The following is a 14,183-nucleotide window of genomic DNA, read 5'->3' on the forward strand; positions in this document are numbered from 1 at the left end:
CTACAATACTCCTGAGTCTCCCTTCACCTTCACGCTTAGGCCCCATTCTATGCACTCTCTCGGACCTTTTTTATCAACAATTCCTTTTGCGATCTTCAATTTCTCGTGTATAAAGCCTCGCAACATGGTTTCTGCGTCTTATTGGCTTACGCTTGTAGCTTCCGAAATACCTCTGAACACAAGAATGGTTCGCTTCCAGTGTGACTGTAGATACGTCACTTTCTCTTGCAGCCTGTCGTTGGTTGTGTCTGACAAAGTAATCTTACTATTTACTATACCTAGGCCAAAGTCCATGGAATCACCTTTTTCTTCCACTTTTGTAAATCTTCCATCCAATTTCTGGTTCAAGCCCATAGCTTTTTGAATTCCATGACAAAGTTGTCAACCTTTTTCTCTAATACCATTAAGGTATCAAGTCGCTTTTCAACATTTATTAATCGTCTATCAATACTTTTCAGATACTAAAGTATTTCCTTACTAGTATAAGTAAGTATTAGACATTCCCGGTTGTCCTTCCGTCTCCATATTTATATCTGCAGATCCTTGGCCTATCTCACTACTGTCTACAAAAACATCACTGTCTAGTAACTGAAATATGTTAGCACCAAATAGAATACATTTTGTTTCGCAGAGAATTTCACTCAACCTGAACTTGTTTTCCTCAGACGGGCTTCTTGTTTTCACATTCTTGTTGTATTTACCATTTCACTTTAACTGCCGTTACTCTCCCAATCCCTCTTCTTGTTATTTCCCATAACACATAACACTTATAGCCATGTATAATCCTTTATTTTCACCAGTATGACGGTAAGCTATCACAATTTCATAATTTAAAATCAAAATGTTCTGTCTCATTTTATTATTATGCATCCACACCGATTCTAAAATACGGACATAAGAAGTGCCGTTTTGCGATGACAAAAACTTTCGAAAACGCGGGAATAGTTTTGCTGACTAACTTCAATATGTTTTAAACATTTTCAAAATAAACAGGAAGTTGTTGCTTGTTTGTTTCTTCCTTTGTGCTTTATTAAATCTAAAGTTAAAATCGAGGGATAAAGGGGTATGCTACGATAGGTCAATCATTAAAGGAATAATGCATCGACGAAAACGTAGTACTATTTTACAAATTCTTATTATTTTCTAGCTTATTTAACATAACTGTAAACTTCCAAAGTCCTAAACACGTTTATCTAATCGCGTAAAGAATGAAAATAAGGAGTATGCCATTCCGGTAGACCAGGTAGTAATTAATGATCTGATTGATATGAATAGGGCAGGTAAAATAAATCTACTAGCAGCGATCACCTGCCCTAGCTTTACAACAAACTAAACAGCAATTATTCAGCCATTGTTTGTAATGGAACTTTAATTTATACAAAACCAAGTATTTTGGCATGTGCGTTTGTCACTATAAAATTGTATACCATGATTTTCGTTAAGATATCAGAGTAGGAAACAAACAGAACAGCAATAATTGATATGCAGTATGAATTGTTAAATATATGAACACAGCCTCTAAGTATAAAGGCGCTTGTTACAATCACATTCACACAATATGTTGAACACAACACTATTAAAAAGATAAATGTAAGTGTGATTGGCTTTAGTAACTCATTAAGACGATTCAATTTTAATAATCAATAAGACATTTTAACGATGTTTTTTTTCTAGAAAAATCATGTACACATTTTGCTAAAATTCACAATCGACCATTATTTTCCTTATTAACTTATAGAACTTATTGAACCAACGCTGCGATTTTAATGAGTTTTTCCATGATAAAAAAAAATTAGTTTGTTGCAAAACTACCAAAATTCGAGTACAACTCAAAAGTAATTTTCCTTAAACGCACCCGATGAAACAAACAACAACAACCAACGAATGCGTGTAACCAGACTTATTAAAATAGTTAAAGTTTGAAATGTCTATACCCGATATATTTTCATCCACGTAGTTGTCGACCAGCTTTTGGCAATACGAAGTATCGAACCTACCCCTTACAGTTTGTTATATTGCTTGAAGAATGCCACGAATTTTGCAAAATATTTGGTCAGAATGACGCGAAAGGTTGATAGATGGTAGTATGTAACGCTTACAATTATTCTTGGTAATTGTCAACGTTCACGATTATAGGCAACACATGTGACTAGACGACTTCAAATACATGTTTCTTAGTCATTCAAAATATCCGGTACGTACAGTTCGTCATTTAAGACCCGCGTTTGTTTATCGAGGACAGTGTTTTTATTGCCATTGGTCTATTCTGGGAAACAGTTTGTTACCGACATGGTCAGAAAGTTCAAAACTAACATCGAAAAGACTAGTACATCTTTGAAGACATAAAACATATCATATAAATGCTCGTAAACTGTATCGAAACACATGTTCTTAATGCAATTGTCTCTCAAGCCTTATTTTGTCTTTTTATACTCCACGAAATTAACTGTCTTTAAGTGACCGCATTTCCTTCAAACAAATGGAAGTTATTTCTCGCGAAACTCTAAAAAGCAAAACATGTAATAAAATTGACAAGGGAAAACAAGCTCGTTTGTTGATTAAAGTAAGACAACACATAATCGATGGAAATCAAAATTGAGCAAATAGCGCATTTCCGTTCTTCTAAGAGCACTCTAACTTAACGTGTCATATCGGACCCGTCAATTTCGTTACATTCTGATATAGAAAATAACATGTTACTACCTGATCTTTTTGTAGAATATCAGGCAAGGCTTAGAATAATATAGCGACGAGGCTTGCCGAACCGTTATTTTATTCGTGCCGAGCGTGATATATTACAAAAAGATCAGGCAGTAACCTGTTATTCTGATTATCATACCTCTACGTCTCCGATTTTGAAGAAATAATGTAAAAAAACGCTAAAAATTTGCAGTTTTAGCGGTAAAGAATATGATTTTTCGATGGTCCCCATTCAAAATGCCGAACCTAATGTGTTTGATATTTCGTGAATGAATTGTGAATTTTGCACTGTGTAGGGCGGGAAATTAGTGCGCCCATGCCCAGAAAACGGCAAACAGCCTAACCACAACACGCCAAACCGGCCATATGATTAAATGCCGAACAGTGATTATGGCAATACAAATATGCAAAAATGCGAAGCTAAACACTCAAAAATGCGAATCTGAATATTATTGTAAAATGCGAAGCCGAAGAATTGTTAACTTCGGCATTTTGCATATAGTTATAAAAATGAAAAAAATAGCCCTCCTGGAAAAAGGTGTTTTGTAAGTTCGGAATTTTAAACGGGAACCACTGCCGGAAGACAATTGTTTACTATTTTGTTTTGACGTCAGAATACTGTTTCCATCCAAACCCAAAAGATAAGGGTTAGGAGCTTGCAGGGAAGCATTGAACGCGCGCTCCAACCCACTAGTCACTTCAACTGATGATATGATTGACGTAATCACGACAGTTTTGGAAAACAACAACTTCAGTCTAAATGAAAACAATTACGTACAGACAGATGAAGTGGCGATCGGCTCAAAACTTGGAAAAAAATTGCGTGAAGCTATATGCGGAAGTGGGACGAAGAACTCATGACAGCTTATAAAGTACCAGCATTTTATAAAAGGTTTATAGATGACGGTTTTGGAATATGATAAGGTACCGCGCCTGAACTTGAGGCTTTTACCATAAATGCCAATTCCATACACAAAAATATTCAAGTCGACCTTCGGTATAGTCCGCATAGTATCGTTTTTCTAGATACAACCGTACGGATGCGAAATGGTCATATTTACACAGATCTATATGTAATGCCCACGGACAAACAGCTCTACATACGTAAAGACTCATGCAAACCCCCTAGCAGTAAACGATCGTTTGCATATGGACTCGGATTGCGAACACGAAGAATATGTGAACAGGAAGAAGATTACAAGAAGCATAGAAATGACCTAAAATTGCAATTAAGAAGACGCGGGAACAGCGGGAAATTCGTAGAAGGCCAGTTACAGAAGGTAGATGCACTGTCGCGCACAGATGTACTGGGGAAAAACACGCAAAACGACAGAGTTCCTCTTGTAGTCACGTTTTCCAGTCTTCTTCCCAACGTACACAGCATTGTACACAAACATATTTAAACGTTCTATATAGATCGGACAGGATGCACGAGGTTTTCAGTAAACCGCCTTTAGTAGCATACCGTAGGGACAGAAACCTCTGTGATACCCTGGTACACAACAAAGCAAGCAAGGCTACCTTCATCACAAACATATGTGAGGCAAACTGCACGTACTGTAACAAACTGACAATATGTGACATTCAAGACACAGACGGTAAAATAACTTACAGCACGTGCAAAAATGTTACTTGTCGCAGAAATGTGATATACAGTATAGGATGCAACACGTGCGAGTGCGAGTGCGTTGTTTATGTTGGGGAGACGGAGAGGCAAATCCGAGAACGCATGAGTGGACACTTACGAGACGTCCGCCTGCATAAAGAGAAGCCCATTACCACTCACTTTGACTCGAGCCACTGCGATGACAACATGTACTTCTCGGTCCTGGTGACGCTTAATATCGCTGGACGCCAAGAACGTCTAATTAGGGAAGCGTTGTGGATAAAGAGACTAAAAACTATAAAACCTTTAGGATGTAATGGAATGTCAAATATATGTGTATGTACGTGTATATATGTATGTATGTGTATATGTATATATGTATATGTATGTATGTGTTTATGTATATATGTGTATATATGTATGTGTATATATATCTATGTATGTGTGTATGTATGTATATGTATGTGTATATGTATATATGTATATATGTATGCATGTGTGTATATGTGTATAATATCTATATAATAATATATACACAGCGTACAATTCAGATTATGCAGCGACTTCCGAGTAATGGCGCGTAACGTCACGTTCACGTCGGGTAACGTTACGTTATTTATTTATATTTACTTTATTATTGTCAACAGAAGAAAACGCTATGTAAAGTTGTCTTGATAATCGTTTACTGAAGAAGGCCGTTGGCCGAAATATTTAATAAAAAAGTAAATGTATGAACCTTTTATAATTTCCTCCCTCTGGAGATCCAATACATAGAGCATCTTTTTGTCGTTTGACGCGTTAATAATGACGTCATGAGCACGCGCGCTTAATATTTGTAAAAATGTTTTTTTTGCAGTTTGCGATGCATGTTATATTTAAAATATATTACATCTTGTTTTTTGGCCTGGGGCGAAGCCCCTAGGCCATAGAATTCAACACGGCTTTTTTAGATGAGCTGACATGGCTGGCTGCCAAAACAACCACGAATGAATGAATTTGGAAAAGTCCGATTTACCACTTGGCGGTCATTCGTGCGCTATCAAAGAAGAGGGACCTATACAAACAAATGGGTCCCTGCAAAGAAGTTCTCAATAACCCGCATTGTGAATACAGAACATCACTATATAACATGACAGTGTCATAAAACGCGTAAAAAATATTAATGAAGTAAAATTCCTAAGCATTGGGTACGGCATAGTTTTTATTATTGTGTGCATATTCATGCGAGAATAAGTTCCTCACTTGACGGTCTAGGCCGAAAATATACGAGTGTCTACGGAGACAGTAAGAAGAATTTGTTCTGATACATTTTTTAAAGGTATAAGATCTCTAATGAACTTCGTGCTCCTTCCTTCGTACATATCCGTCAATCCGAACGTTATCCGGGAATGTGCAGAAAACTACGAATATTCTATAAATACGCTAGAAATACTAAATGTAAGATCCGCTAAATACAAAGACAACAAATATGGCCGACATTGTACCAGATTGGTCGTTTAAAGAAAAAGCAATTTGCTATATTGAAAGAGAACGATTAAAAAAAGTGTTATTATTGTTCATATTAATGTGACTGGAGTTAATGATAAACGTCAACTAATGCATGGCAGTGTTGATATTTATGAAAAAAAAACGATTCCTGGAAAAACGATGTGAAACGGTTGAAAATTTTGACCACTGTGAAGAATAACGTTTAGAACCCGTGTCACTTACAACATTTTATATTGTTGGTGAGAAGTAAAAGGGGATAAAGTGGATTTATGCTTGTGTGATGACTGTAGCCATGTGAACGGGTTATCGTACGGCAAAACCCATCACGTAAAGAAGAGTCTTCAACTTTTCAAGAAAGCCTTGTTTTGCTATCAACACAAAGCTCGGAAGTTGGAACAGGAAGGTACATAGATTTTTTTTCAAGTATAACAGTTTCATTATTCATAATTGGAGAAAAGTAAATTTTGTAGGAAAAGTGCACCCTGTCAGTGATTTTTACCACATAATCGGGCTCATATTTGCTTTCATTTTGAAAAAGAAAACGTGCCATGTAAGGAAAAAGTGGGATGATTGAACTTTACCGGTACGCAACACTTAACATCAAACAGCGTACCCTAACCCTTAACACCTAACATATAACAACTAACGCAACACCTTATAATCCTATTTATCCTATATATTTCCTTAGTATCGGGGGCTACCGCCCCCAAACCCCCGCTTTGTTGATAGTGGTAAACAACTGCGTACCGGTAAAGTTCAATCTAGCCGAAAAAGTTGTGTTGTAAATGCATGGAAATCAAGGACAGCATATTTGAATTTTATGACCGAGTATTGATGTTTTCCTCAAACAAACAACAAAAAAGTATATTATGTCCAAAATACAAAAATTACTATTCTGAAAATGATATACTTTTTGTGTGATCATCTATATATTATACATTCTTCATCCAATTGTTAATACCAAATACATGTATTATCCTTACTGGATATGTGGTGTTTACACTTACTTATTAATCCAGTTAAAAGGGGTTTATCATATAAAATACTGAGTAATGACATGCTATGTCGTGAATGTCTGAATAAATAAAAACGATGACGCATATCATAATGGATCATTTCACACTTCTCATGAAACACTAATATCAGTTCTTACTCCTATACAAGTGCTTGTGTATTTGACATCTGTATATAATTATTTTGTTAAAGAACTTGAAGAAAATGTTGTCAATTTATAGAAACAACTTTGAGAAGGCTTATTGAAGCCAAATTAATAAGAAAATACCAAATATTTCTATTTTAATAAATACAAATTTGCAATTGTGCATAATTTTGTTGACTGAAACTACCGTAATTACTTTATGTTTTCGGTCACTGTAAGCAGAGCTACAGATAAGGTTTTGTGAAATTTTTAAATTACTACCAGATTTTCAAAAACAATTCTTAACTCTGAAATTTTATTCTTAACGTTACTACTAAGTTTTGGAAAATAATTCTTATTTTTTCTAAAAGACCTTAAAATAAATAATAATGGTTATGTTAATGCAAAAAAAATCAAAATAAACATACTAGTAACTTTATTTATGCGAGTTCAACAGTGTCTTTTCAGTATTATACAATGTTATTTTTCAAATACCTTCATATGCCCAAACTGTGCTTAGATTGTATGCCTTAGATGAATTTTTACATATTTCACAATTAGAACGGATCTCCCCTTCAATCTTTTCAACGATTAGCCACGGGACTTGTCCCTTCCACTCGTTCAATGTTTTTTTTGTGTTTAATTTTGGACCCGTCGTGTTGCGTTTTTGTTTAGCTTTTCTGACTGTGTTGGCAACTGAACAAACAACATCGTATAAGATCTTTTCTATAATGTCTTTCTTAACATTTAACTTCGGCTTACTTTGCGTACAATATGTTAAAAGCGTGTTTTTGGACGCTTTGCATTTTTTTAGGACGTTCTCTGGGCGCCGCCATTTTTTGCCAGATAGACTGTATACGCCGCTTTTATTGGAAAAAATGCGCTTTGTTATACAAACCTGATATCCATTCTATATAAGCACCGCAAAGATCTTTAATACGCAAAAAGAACTCAATAAAAATCGATACGATCCGATGTAAAAATAATATTCGTAACTGGATTTTGAAATTCTTAATGGTATGACAAGATTTTAAAATAAATACGTAACGGACTTGAAAATAATTCGTAATTACGAAAATACGACCCTTATCTGGAGCTCTGCTCTAAGTTTTCGGACACCCCTTTTTTTAGCAAAAATAATTATTTTTCGTTACTCTTAATTTTCGGACACTCGAGTTTTTGTCAATAATTAATATCTCTAAGTTTTCGGACAGTATATATTACAGCGCTGTTTTACCAAATGTTGGTCCTGTTTTTGATATATAATGACACTTCGATTATGGGGTTTTACAACCGGATTAACATCATAAAACGTGGCAGGTGCATGCCTGAGGGCAACGGACCATTACATTTGCATTATTGGGTAAATAACCCTGTAAACCGGTATTAAACATTGGTTTCGCCCGATAGCATAAGCGTTTTGACAATTGACCAGTCGCCAAATTATCGATCGCTCCGCCCACATAGTCACGTGGTCTAGTGATAAGAAAACTCCGACAAGCAGATCGCAATTATAGCGGATTACGTGAGCGAAATACTATATTTGTAACGAGGTATCATGCTCTTTTCTATAATATAAATTATTAAAGCCGCACAGTAAACTAAACTGCTTTGTAAAACTTTAATACAATCATAAATGCTTTAGAGAAAAATGGCGTAATCAAAATAAATGAGTTAACGGCAGACTGACTATCAGAAACGTTACTTATACATAATATAGGAAGTTGATGAAAATCCGTTGTAAAAATGAGCATTCATTGTATATTGATTTTGAACTTGTATTAAATCGTCTGACAGTGAATCCGGTGGCTATTCATATATAATTTTGAAAATATTTTTATTAAATGCAAATGACACATCCATATCATGATGGGGTTTTTGTTTATTACAAATGTTTAGATCTTTGTTTTATTGTGTGTTTTTTTAAAAAGACACCGATTTTTTTATTTAGATATAAATTTAATTTTGATTGTAACCATAATTTAATACAGGCCTAATTTCGTGGTTTCATTAACAGATAGTCTAATATGCATTTTATTTCATTAATTTTTAATGCGAACCTGTTGCATTTCACTATCGAAAAATGAAATGTTGGTATCACGGTGCTGTTCACGAACATTCGAATTGAATACATTTAGCATATTATGCATGTCTTTATTTATAGCAAGATGGCCCTTATATGTTAATTGCAATTTTCACATTTCTCCCCGTAGCAATATATGTTGTATTATAAATGTTGTTGTTGATATTGTATTATAAGCCGTACATTTTACACTTGAAGTCGCTTTAAGCTGGCTAAGCCGCGTTGAAATCACCTTTTTGTTGTTTTTACTTTAGTTAAAACAATATTTAAGTTAACAATTTATAATGATTTCCCTTGTTTATGATCCACCGAAAATAAATATATAATTGGAAATAAAAAGTAATTAAATAGTTTTCTTTTCTTGTGTACAGTACCTAACAATGCCTTAATGTTCCTTCATTCTAAGATCCACGCAACATACTGTCATTTATTAATCATCGACAATTACGCTGAGATTAATTAGCACGTGTGGCAATTATTATGTTGCCCAAACTGCTTAATAATATTGTGCATCAAACGGTATAACACGTTTTTATAGAACACGCGATTTATTGTGTTTGTTTTCTCATTACTCGTTCATATGTTCAATAAATAAAGATAAAATAATAACCTTTTATAAAGTATGTATAGCACTTACAATTTTAAATAATGATCGAACAGTAATGATCATGCATTTGATATAAAATCTGTGTAAACTCTTAAAAATTACGTCCATTCCATATGAACGACACGCTTTGCTTGTCGGACAAAATGGCGGCCAGATAAGCGTTGCTGAGGGGTGTGTGAAAAATCGATATCTGATTGGCTGATCGACAAAATGTGGGCGGAGTTGGCGACTGGTCAATTATCAGGGGTAGTGCCAATTAACAAGTTCAATTATCTAGCGCAATGGTATTACCGATTCTCAGTAAAATAGCTGTAACAAATAATAAAAGCTTCAAAGTGTGATGCACCCTATTGCAAGTTTTACGATTAATGGAAGATGTAAGACAACAACTTTCGGAAACGAACAAACAAAGAATTCATAGTTTGCTTTTTTATTGCGTTAATTACAGGTTCATAATAGCGAGTATCGGTACATCACATGCTCTTCTGTGAACTCGTTGGCCAAAGTACAACCTAGTAGTAACTTTCTGTCAAATAATTTAAGCATTTAAAATTATTTAAAAGATGATGCAAACATAACTGTAATTTATTCTAAATGATATTTTACAAGCGCGTGCTATCACCGGTAGTCGTTGATACAATGGACGCTATTTTCGGACACTTCAATTTTTGACTCTAAGTTTTCGGATACCTGTATTTTGAGAATAATTTTCGTATCTAAGTTTTCGGACACGAATACAAATAATTATTTTTAAGTGTCCGAAAACATAGAGTAATTACGGTAATTGATGATCTTATGAACCTGTCTGAATATAACTACATGTACTAGTCAAATATCAACTTCAACATTTCAGTGATACATTGTATGCTGATTACCTGTGCAGGAGGAAAATGAAACCAAACAGATTATGGACTCAAATTCAACCCGTAAAAAAGCTAGGAACTTGCAGTCACTGAGTGTTCTTGTTTACAGTCATGTGTTTAATGCTGCCACAACATAAATATTATAGCTGGCTCTGGACTCGACCATATGCATCTTAAAATGATCTTTGAACGCGATTGTCTCAAGAACATTTTTATAATAAATAACTTTGACGGTCAGCCCAGGGTCACCAATGCCAAGCGTCTTTTGGAGACACTTATTCCAACCTGTCAAAGTTCTTCAAAGAACTACCATGACAATCGTGTATTTGTTTTGTTTGTCATAATAAGTATAATGTTTAATATCACTAGTATCACTAGTCATTGATACATTGATAAATCTATTTTCCTTTAAACGTGTTTGATTGAATGATTATATGTGCCTTGTTACTTTATTATTAATGTTCTTATTTCCCTGTAACATTTTCAAGTCTTATTCATAGAAGAACGCATTTCACATGCAATTTCAAACAAGGTTAGCAAATCTTACTGCACTGAGTAGGTTTCGTCTCACACATGATATATGAGATGTATGTATGTTTATATGTTTATGGGTTTATTATAGGCTTTTCCTCTTTTTTATGCCCCCCTTCGAAGAAGAGGGGGTATATTGCTTTGCTCATGTCGGTCTGTCGGTCAGTCTGTCGGTCGGTCCGTCCACCAGGTGGTTGTCAGACGATAACTCAAGAACGCTTGGGTCTAGGATCATGAAACTTTATAGGTACATTGATCATGACTCGCAGATGACCCCTATTGATTTTGAGGTCACTAGGTCAAAGGTTACGGTGACCAGAAATAGTTAAATGGTTTTTGAATGATAACTCAAGAACGCATACACCTAGGATCATGAAACTTCATGGGTAGATTGATCATGACTTGCAGATGACCCCTATTGATTATGAGGTCACTAGGTCAATGTCACGGTGACCCGAAATAGTAAAATGGTTTCCGGATGATTACTCAAGAACGCATACGCCTAGGATCATGAAACTGCATGGGTAGATTGATCATGACTCGCAGATGACCCCTATTGATTTTGAGGTGAGCTAGGTCAAAGATCAAGGTCACGGTGACCCGAAATAGTAAAATGGTTTTCGAATGATAACTCAAGAACGCATACGCCTAGGATCATGAAACTTCATAGGTAGATTGATCATGACTTGCAGATAACCCCTTTTGAGGTCACAAGGTCAAAGGTCAAGGTCATGGTGACCCGAAATAGTAAAATGATTTTCGGATGATTACTCAAGAACGCTTTTGCCTAGGATCATGACACTTCATAGGTACATTGATCGTGACCCGCAGATGACCCCTATTGATTTTCAGATCACTAGGTCAAAGGTCAAGGTCACAGTGACAAAAATCGTATTCACACAATGGCTGCCACTACAACGGACAGCCCATATGGGGGGCATGCATGTTTTACAAACAGCCCTTGTTTTATCTTTTTATAATAATTTTTGAACATTTAGCTCATCTTAATGCTCACATATAAAAATCATAAATTCAGTATGGCGTTTCTGGAAAAGGGGGGTAGCCTTGATTGTAAAGCCGGAACTTTTCGTTTTCACTGGTGACCCCCATTTTTAGCTTATTATTATAAAACAATGTCTTTGCCATCAACTACAAGTTTCTGTATAGTTTTGTTTTCGTTTGTAAGTTTTTCATTGTTTGCAAAGTATTTTGTATTGTTTTCATTGTGTTCAACATGCTGTGCCCGTGCACGAAGCATTATGCCATCAAATTGTAGTTTTCAACTATGTTATTCAAAATGTTCCTATTTTTGGAGTGAGTATAAGATTTCCATTATTTTTATCTCTAATTATGCGTTAAACACAAAATTGAAATCACCTCCAACTAAAATGTTTTTATCTTTGTTATTTATTTTATCGGAATGTAATGTTTCATAAAATTTGGATTCATCTATATTCAGGCCGTAAACGTTTATTAATGTTAATTGTGTTTTGTGTATAATTATCCCCCGCCAGAGGCGGAGGGATATTGTTTTGGCATTGTCCGTCCGTCCAGCTGTCTGTCCGGCACTTTTGTGTCCGGAGCCATATCTTGGAAGTGCTTTGGCGGATTTCATTGAAACTTGGTATGAGTATATATATGCATAAGAGGATGATGCACACCAAATGGCATTGTACACCATCTGTTAAAATAAGAGTTATGGCCCTTTGTATCTTGAAAAAATGCTTTTTACTTAGGCACTTTTGTGTCCGGAGCCATATCTTGAAGTGCTTTGGCGGATTTCATTGAAACTTGGTATGTGTACAGTCATTGAAATTTAGATGTAAATCTACAAGCAAGTGGGGCTAGTAATATGCGAATTCGAAGTAGCCTGAGTCAGATTTTACTAGCCCAAACATTTTTGTTAAAAATGCAGATAAACATAACATAAAACATCCAAAGAAGCATTTATTTATTCAATCTTTAGAACACAATACAACACTCTTATTAATTTCATCCTCATCAAAGTCAGCTTCCTCTTCATCTGAGCCAGCCTCTTTCGGATCCTGAAATAAGAAGAAATTAATTTCACACACGGATTTCAATTTAATCACAATTATAAATATATACATTAAGTTTAGGTAAAAAATTAGCAGAAATGTATCCCATATATCCATGTGAAAGAGAGAGCAACCCTGAACCACCAGAAAATATATAAGCAATTTAGTGCTAGGTTATTCTACAAAAAGCCAGTTGACAAATGCGTCAATCACACTTACCTCAGATTTGCATTCCTCAACGACGTACTTCAATGACAACTGTTCGGCCATTACTCTCTGTGTCCCGAACGAAACGCAAAAGATTTATTTTACATAATAATAATCCGGAAACCACAAAACCATGCGCTGTATGCGCAGTAATCCAATTATCGGCTTATTGCCCAGCACGTGCGCGCAGTGTGTTAAAACATAAGCAGCTGTTGATTTAAGCGGCTCAAAACTTCGTTTACAAATATTGAAAATGAAATTCGAACTTGTTTTGTTAAATGAATTGTACAAGCAACTAGTTTTTTGCTGTCGGACTAGTGCGAATTTCGACGACTGTGTGTATATACATATGCATAACAGGATGATGCACGCAAAATGGAATCGTACACCATCTGTTAAAAACAGAGTTATGGCCCTTTGTATCTTGAAAAAATGCTTTTTACTATAGGCACTTTTTTGTCCGGAGCCATATCTTGGAAGTGCTTCGGCGGATTTCATTGAAACTTGGTATGAGTATATATATGCATAAGAGGATGATGCACGCCAAATGGCATTGTATACCATCTATCTGTTAAAAACAGAGTTATTGCCCTTTGTATCTTGAAAAAATGCTTTTTACTACAGGTTCTTTTGTGTCCGGAGCCATATCTTGGAAGTGCTTTGGCGGTTTTCATTGAAACTTGGTATGAGTATATATATGGATAAGAGGATGATGCACACCAAATGGCATTGTACACCATCTGTTAATAATGGAGTTATGGCCCTTTGTATCTTGAAAAAATGCATTTGTTTGCGTGTCAGCAGCTATATCTTGGGAGTGCTTTGGCGGATTTCATTGAAACTTTGAATGAGTATATATATTGATAAGATAATAATTCACGCCAAATGGCATTGTACATTATCTGTTAATAATGGAGTTAT

Source organism: Dreissena polymorpha, chromosome 5 (genome assembly GCF_020536995.1).
Source record: "Dreissena polymorpha isolate Duluth1 chromosome 5, UMN_Dpol_1.0, whole genome shotgun sequence".
In the NCBI taxonomy this organism is placed as follows: Eukaryota; Metazoa; Mollusca; class Bivalvia; order Myida; family Dreissenidae; genus Dreissena; species Dreissena polymorpha.